At 30.5% G+C, this 8,464-nt stretch overlaps 1 protein-coding gene across 6 annotated transcripts in view; it reads left to right on the top strand.

The window, feature by feature from the left end:
- The first annotated feature begins 676 nt into the window (after positions 1-676).
- The window catches only part of LOC126687165 (uncharacterized), a 66,443-nt gene continuing 58,655 nt past the window's right edge, over positions 677-8,464 (top strand). The window contains exons 1-7 of one of the 6 annotated variants that reach the window (XR_007644057.2): positions 698-865; positions 1,562-1,637; positions 1,847-1,898; positions 2,300-2,361; positions 3,873-3,966; positions 5,578-5,687; positions 6,074-6,449. The gene's annotated coding sequence lies outside the window, so the exon portion shown is untranslated. Of the gene's footprint in view, positions 866-1,561; positions 1,638-1,846; positions 1,899-2,299; positions 2,362-3,872; positions 3,967-5,322; positions 5,421-5,577; positions 5,688-6,073; positions 6,450-8,464 lie in introns of those variants that run through there. The other 5 variants (XR_007644060.2, XR_008790954.1, XR_008790953.1 and 2 more) reach the window with 5 other exon arrangements.

The raw sequence follows: 8,464 nt of genomic DNA, 5'->3' as shown, positions 1-8,464 counted from the left end.
AGGGCCATCTCCTTGATTTGGCGGCCCATAAGGCGATTGTCCTAATGGGCCATCGCCATCTGAGGGCGATGGCCCATTAAAAAAATTAAAAAAAAATTAAAAAATTAAAAAATTAAAAAATTAAAAAATTTAAATAAATAAAAATTGATTATTTATCGAAGATTCCGTTTTTTATCTGTAGTTGATTTTGACATTTTTATTGTAAATTCGCTCGGATATTCGTTGGATTTTTAATTGAATTGAGAGGCTTGAATTTTTTTTTAAAAAAAACTGAAAATGGCTTAGGGATAGTTTGGTAAAAAGTTGGGCGGTGGGTAGTAATTTAGGGCGGTAAATAGTAGTCCACTTTATTTATTGTCTTAATTTGACGGTTATTTACCCTTGCCGCCTCGTCTTCCGGGATTATTTTCATCATATTGTATTAAATAATGTTTTTTGCTTATTTTTAGTATTTTCTGCTTTCTCTCTCTTCTTTTTATTATTTGAATCCCATCGTACATGGCCGGCCTTAGATGAAATGAGGTCCTAGGCGAGCGAATATTTTGTAAATATACGCTTGGTTTTTCAAAATATAAATTACATTTTTTTTTTAAAAGTACGCTTTTGATAGATTATTAATAGATTTTTGTTAGTTTGTTAGTATATTTTTGATAAATTTTGATAAATTTTTCAAAAATGTTTTTCATTTCAAAAAATATTAAAACATGTCAATCTACGGATTGAATACACAAATAAAAACCTAATTTATCTTGTTTTCAATCTTGCGAATAAGAAGGGAAAAGCATGTCAACATACGGATTGAATGCACAATGTTTACTCTTCCATTTGCTCATCCTTCAATTTTACCTGGAATTACATGAATCAGGTACCAATTGCCATCTTTTTTTATTAAAGAATTCAAATAGTTGTATTTCAACTTCAAAGCAGAGCTTATGTACTTAAATTTTGGTTATGAAGAGAGATGTTAAGAATCAAAATCGCTTCTGTGTTAAACAGAATTCTTAGCGGGATTATAGAAATGAAGAGTCATAAACTAATAATTAGATTCCTCATACTGTAAGTGAATTTGTATTTAGGTTAGGAATAAAAATAGAAATAGGAACGAAACGGGAATGGATAACCATGCTTGATTTCATATGTTGTTTGGTTGAGTAGATATGAGAATGAGAATAAACAAATTTAGTATGAAGTTGATCCGCGGGGAGGAGAGAATGGCAATGAGTGATTCCATTAATGGGGAAATCCCAGTTTAATCTTTTTCAACTAAACACAAACAATAGTAATCCTTCCCCATTCTTATTCACATTTCTTCAAAACCTATGTTCTGAATTGAAAAAACACAAACAATTGTAATCCTTCCCCATTCTCATTCGCAGTAGCATCAGTTAGAACTTAGAACATGAATTTAACAAACCTATGTTCTGGGATTGTTATCGAGGCGAGAGATCTTAAAGGAGATATGTAAATGAACGAATGTGCAATGATGGATGTCAAATGCATATTTGTCTCACTTTCGATAACAGTAGAATAAATTCACCATAATCTTAAATTTGTATTACAGGCCATGTGCGTGATGCTCTATCCGTGGATTCTCAGTCTCGCTGCTGTCCTATAAAAGGAGAGAAATTCTCTTGTCAGTGAGTTTTTTCTTATCATTTCTCAGAGGTTTAGTCTTTGCCCTGGCAATCTTAGAAATCTGATTAAAGATTTTTCCTATGAATTCTGTGTTTCATGCTGCTTGAATCCTGCAAGAGTATTCTATTAACAGCTATACAGCTTTGTTGCCTGGATTTGATTTTATCAATAAACTGCAAGAGAGTGCTCATTTCTTGAATTTATTCTGCAGACACACGAGGAAGAAGTTGTGAAGCTGAAAATAGCCAAGCCAGTTACTGCAGGTGTCTACTTCCTTCTGATTTTCTCCTTATGTTATTTGTCATAAAAAGCTTTGAACACAGCTAAGCTGACTATTCAAACAATGTACAATTATGAATGGCAAAAATGATTCTTATAGACGATTACAGTAAGGAGGGCATGCAAAAGTTTTGAAGTCAAATTTCAATTGGAATCCATAATTGACATGGACAGATTGTGCGAAAACTGTATAAATTACTTGCAATTGGATAGTAGATTCTATTTCTGAGGGGATTTCTAATATGTTCTAACTTCTAATCATTAATTTAAACCGGAAATTTCTTGGAAAACTTGAAATAAGAAGAATAACACTTCACTCTGATTTCAAGGCTACCATTGTACACTCTTTGTGTGGATAACTAGCTTCCACGTTTTAATGTTTCAGGAACTTACGCAAATATTTTTGAATTCTGTGCTGGGAGGTGTCGCCATAATTATGAGATTGTGGTAAGATCTTCTTATTGATGTTTTCTCTCTATCTCCCTCTCTCTCCCCTAATCAAGTAATTAAGAAGGTGATCTGGGTATTTTAGTTTAAAATATTTTCTCCGAGTTAAAGGATGGGTAGAGGGCTTGATCTCTGCCTTGGGGACTAATTTGTTTGGCTTTTTTATTCAATAAATAAACAATAGCAGAATGGCATTGGGTAATGGAAGATAAGAGAACTGTTGGGAAATAATGTCCCTGATTTGGATCTGTCGTATGATACAGTAGCTTATACTATGCATAGGTCCACCATAGGCAGAAGTCATAGAAAGAGAATAACTAAATGTTGGATTTGGTTGTTCCTTGAAAATGCTTTGCAACAATAAGCATAGCTCTATCTCCTCTAGATTGCACTAATAGGATTGTAAGCATTTGGTTAAATGGAATACGAAGGCCCTGGCTTAATAGTGGAAGATAGAGTTATAGTGCTCTTAAGTGCTTTGATAACCATCACTTCTGCATTTCGGATTTGAGTGTTCCTTGAAAATGCTTTGTAACAAGAAGTATAGCTCTCTCTCCCCCTTAGATTGCACTTATCGGATTGTGAGGGTTTGGTTAAATGGAATATGAAGGCCCTGATGTAAAAGTGGAAGATGGATAGTGCTCAATAAGTGCTGTTTACTCTTTGCATTTTCTTTCCTACTCTGTGCTTTTCTTTCATTGAATCTTTGTGCTTTTGTTTTCCAAAAATCGTCCTATTCTGTTCAAATATAAACACTATTCTTTCTTTTTCTCTTGATTGTTTATATGGGTTGACATCTTGTAGTTCTTACTAGTGTGGTAGTATGTTATGTGTTTTGGTATTATTTCCTGTTCCCATTACACTAAGAAGTTCCTTTTTTATCTATTGCATGTTGAGTGTAACAGCTGCCAATTGTACACAGCTAGAAGCAAGACTAGTTGGCATTAATGTAGTAGTTGGAAGGTGGGTTAGGAAGGTGATATTAGTTTCCTTTTTTAGCAAATGATTTGATAAATTGGTGCTTACTGATAGGCAAGGCAAGTCCTGTGATTCAGCTTGCAAGTCAAATGGACAATCATGTATTTTGAATAAACTTCTGGTACTTAATCAGTGTGACAACCATTTATCATAAGTTTTTCTGCTATATTCCATTTCGCGTTAGGTGTAATTAAGTTTGTTATGCTGCTCCTGAAGAATTTAGTGTCCCGTTTGTGTTTGGCCACAGTGAGGATTTTTAATTTCAAAACTATGTTAACCTGCACATTGTGAAGGCCATCTTTTCTCGGACATTGTCATTTCATATTATCAAATTAAATGAAGATCAAATTTTTTCCATTACCAAATTATTAGATAAACACAATTGAATGTGATAGCAGTTTTATTTACCTTCATGTTCAGGTGAGAGTTTTATTATGTCATAAGAGCGCATGAGTTTGAGTGTATCATTAATTTGTTTCTTTTTATATTCGAATAGAAATATTCTTGTAATTTAGTGTCCCGTTTATGAACAGTTTGTAGAAATTTATTAGTTGCAAAGGAGCATGCGTAGCAAGTATGGGAACTGATCAACCTGCTGAAGTTGCTGACGATGCTCCTAAACACTTGGTATTTTTCACCTCTTTATGAAGTTTAGAAACTTTTGGCTCCTAATGAAATATGGCCTATTTTTTTAGGTTAGGGATAAGTCCAAATTGGACCCTCAACTTCTATGAAAAGTTCAAATTGTGACTTCATATTCTTTTCCCTAATTGTAACTCATCCTTTTAAAAGGGGATCAGATCCTATTATAACGGAGCTTAAACCTCTGTAAAAGAATAAATGAGGTGGACTTAAGGGCATCTAAAATGGTTAGACCCAAAATGAGACTAATATGCATGGCAGGTCATCACTTTCCTAAGACTTCTTTTTATTAGACTCTCTTTCACATCTTTCACAATGGTTAGACTCTAAAATATATATTAATGTAGGACCCCCATGTAAAAGAACAGGTTTTAACATTGAAAAATAAATAAAATTTGGCCCACATAAAACCGTCTAGTGCAGACTAGACAGTTTAATGTATTAGACATTCTGCAATGCATGTGGGTCTAATGCTAGAGTCTATTAGACTCTCATTGGACATGCATTGTTGATGCCCTAAAAGTAATAAGGTAGCAAAAAAAATTAAGTAATAAGTAAAATTTGTTTTGAGTTGATATTCTGTTTGGGCAGGTAGTATTTGAACTTAATGGTCATAGTTGCGTAATGCAGTGTAATAATCTAAAAACACGACTCTATGTGTCTTTAAAATAAAATTCCACTATATTAAAACATCCAAAACGGTTTATAGTGTTATTATTGCATTTTACTAAAAATATATAGTAATACTTTTAATTGTACATTTATTGTTTTTCACAAACCAATGTGTTACTTTTTTGTCGAGGTCCAGTTTGCCTTTTGCAAAATTTAATGTTTGGATCATCATGTCCACATGAGTGTGTTATTTCTTGTTATTTCAGTTACCTTTAAATTCAACACACATATTCTCTCAGATTTTTTGAGTTTCTGTTAAAGTAAGGTCCAATTTTGTTATTTATTGATACATTAAGTTCCCTATGGGAATAAGCAAACATGAAGTTCCAATTTTAACTTTTTAAAAAAGTCGAGATTCAATTTTAAGCTATAAACTAATAATGATGAAATAAATGAGGTGTTCTTTAGCAGCTATCATTCGTGCATTATAAAGTCCTAGGAATCATTTTGCTCTTAATAACTCATTCGGGGGTGCGAATACTACTTCAGATCTAGGTGTGCCTATTTCATGGTATCAAATTTTTGAAATTTGTATAATAGTTCATGTTTGCTAAGTCATGAAAGATGGATGTATTGTATTTTTAAGGGTTGCCCTTACAAGATCCTTGTGTTCATGTATGCGTAATTTGTTGTTGGCTCATATAATATTATTTTCTTTCATGGTTTTAGGATTCCAAAGAATCAGAAATTGTTAGGAAAGGAAATCGAAATGCTGAAACAAGATAGGGGAAACAATATTTTTTTAAAGGTATAAGTTATAAATATAAAAGTATCAGATTTTCATATGTATTTTCGAAAACAGAAATAAAACGCCAAAATACAGGGCTCGATTATTTTCCTTGCAACATAGAGGGAGAATGTCTCTTAACTAAGTTATTTTGAAAGTGTGCTTCATATCAACTGTTTCACCTTTTATTTGTACAGAACTTAGGAGCATGCTTGTACACCCGAACACAGCCGATGCTTCCCGGTGATGGTTCACATCGGCATACCAGGCGAATTTGTCCATGTGCATAATGTCTGCTTTGTAACCGGTAAGTGTTGGTTCCTTTCTGTATGTCAGATGCTGATTCGAGAGTTTCATGGCATGTAGCACCATTATTTTCTGTACCAACCATCATTAGTAAATACTTGAAAAGTGCCAATGCTGCAACATTCGGGGTTGATTTTTCTAATTCCTTTTTTTCTTCTGGCAAAAGAAGAAGGATTTTTTTATGACCGTGAATATTACACGAGTCCTTCGGATCATGTGGACCGAACCCAAAGAGACTGGCTTAATAACTCTCCGCCGGGGCTTTCCACTTCAATACGGACTATGACATTATGCAAGTCCATATAGAAATGGAATCCGAATCACTTAACTTTTTTTCGTTCATAACTTATGCGTTTCTCTTATTTATGGTTCCCAATTTTTGTGCAGGAGAACTGATTTTTTCAGGAAGATGACTTTCAATCAATTTTCTATTGGAATTTACTAGCAAGGTAGTTCAATTTATAGAGGAAAAAAAATTTGAAGAATCTTCTATATATATTCGTGAAATGTCAAAGAGAAGGTTATAGTTTCCCTATGAGAAGGGTTCAAAGGTCGATAGTCATGTAGTTTGATCATTGGAGAGGAAATGTGCCCCTATAATGTTTAAATTAGGGGGTCTATAGTGTTTCAGAATTCAGGCTGCAGCTTGATAGACATAAAAGCAGAGTTTAGTAGTTCTATTTTGTTTTATAATTTTACAGAAATTTATTTGAATTTCACTTCTTTTTGATTTAATATATCGTTTGACTCCTAAACTTGTATTCATTTATCCATGTGACCTCTCATCTTTTAGTTTAACTTCAACTTAATTGTAAATTTTGCTTTAGTCAGAGATATACATATAAAGTATTAGGTTTAGTTTGATGTTTGATTTAACTAAAATTGAAGAATAAATAAAAATTAAAAGATTTAAATTTGGCAGAAGGTACAAAAAAACCCTTGTAGTTTTCATAAAAGTACAAATCAGCCCTTTTACTTTTTTGAGGTATAATTAAGCCCTTTTTATTTTCAAAAAGAACAAATAACCCCTTTCATCCAGCATCATTAGAAACACTCGTTAATGGCTGACATGTCTGTCATAATCATATAGGAAAAAAATTCAAAAATAATTTTAATGTTTAAAATATTTACCGAAAATGTGAGGGGATAAGTGTCCCAAAAGTAAACTAAAAGGGTTTATTTATTCGATTTTAAAACAACAAGGGTTTAATTGTTCAATTTAAAAAACACGAGGGCTTAATTATGCCTAAAAAAAGTAAAAGGGCTGATTTGTACTTTTGAAAAAAAGTCGAGGGTTTTTTTATACCTTCTGCCTTTAAATTTAGAAACCAAATCTAAGTTGAATTGTAATGTATTACTAGCAGACTGGCCAAGCGTTGCTTTGGCTTTCTTACACCGATTAATAAATTAATATATCTTTAATGAACACATCAATTTTTTAAATTATTACATAGTATTAATTTTAAAATTATATTATTTTTTAATACATTTATATATCTTAATGAGAAATGCATTAAACGTAAATCACATTAATAATAATTTATTTTCTTGAGACATAATAAAATAAAAATACTAACAAAATTAACTTAGAATAATGTTATCACAAAATATTATAAATTAAAAATAATTTCATACTATTTGTAGAAATTTATATGTAGGAATAAAATATAAATATAACTTTAGATAAAAGAATAAAATATAAATATAACTTTAGATAGAAGAATGTAGAATTATTTCTATATAAAATTTTAGTCGTTGGCGTTTTTTGAGATTTAACCATATTTTTCAATACGTGATACTCCTCATCCAACTTTTTTATTTCTTTAGCATAAAAAAAGTCAAACCTTTCATTTTGTTAGCATCAATAGCCTAAACATTTTATCAGATATCGTTCTAGTCATTTAAAACGGCTAAAACGACATTGCAATAGCGAAAAAACGCCTTAACCGATACTAAACTATGGGATGAAAAGTTAAAGGTTGGTATGTGGAGTGCAATATTTTAAATAAAATGTTTAAAGCAAAAAACACTAAAGGTTGAAATGTCATATAAAAATAACCCAAAAAAATGTGTGTAGCCTTTAAAAAACTAAACTTAAAACTATTAATTTTTTAAATTAATTCTTACAAAAGTATTGATTCTGAATCATAAATTTTTTGTAAAAACAAATCATACTATTTGTAGATATTAAATGGCTAAAGTATTTATTAGAATTTATCTTGAAAATAAAAAATAAATAAGATATATTATAGATATAATAACATGAAATTTAATTTGATAATTTAAAAAAATAACATTGTAGTATTAATCTAGTTTGTTAAATTATTTAAAAAGAATGATTCACTATATTTTGTATTTATTTAATATGAAAATACATTTTATTTGATATACACGTAAAATTAAATTAGCCACTTTTTATTATAAAGTTTTCATCAAAAGCATATACAAATTTTATTATGCTTGTCCTTTATAAAAACATATTGAATTAAATATAATTTACTATCAATTTAAAAAAAAAATTATAAATAAATATGTGTGTAAATTATAAATATATTTTTAAGCATACAATTTGTTTTTCACATTAACTTTTGAGACGAATTATGGTTTTCAATTCTTTAAAAAAACATAATAGTGTCTTCATGAAAATCATATACTTTTAACTTTCCTTCGTGATATTCAAATACTTTTAATTCATTCGTATAATATCATAAAATAATTTAAAATCATCATGTTTAAAAATTAATTTAAATTAACTGTTTAAAATTTAAAACAATTTTT

This window comes from Mercurialis annua, linkage group LG6, assembly GCF_937616625.2.
Source record: "Mercurialis annua linkage group LG6, ddMerAnnu1.2, whole genome shotgun sequence".
Classification (NCBI taxonomy): Eukaryota; Viridiplantae; Streptophyta; class Magnoliopsida; order Malpighiales; family Euphorbiaceae; genus Mercurialis; species Mercurialis annua.
Note: the sequence above shows the minus strand (reverse complement) of the source record. Positions and strands in the feature narration are given on the sequence as shown.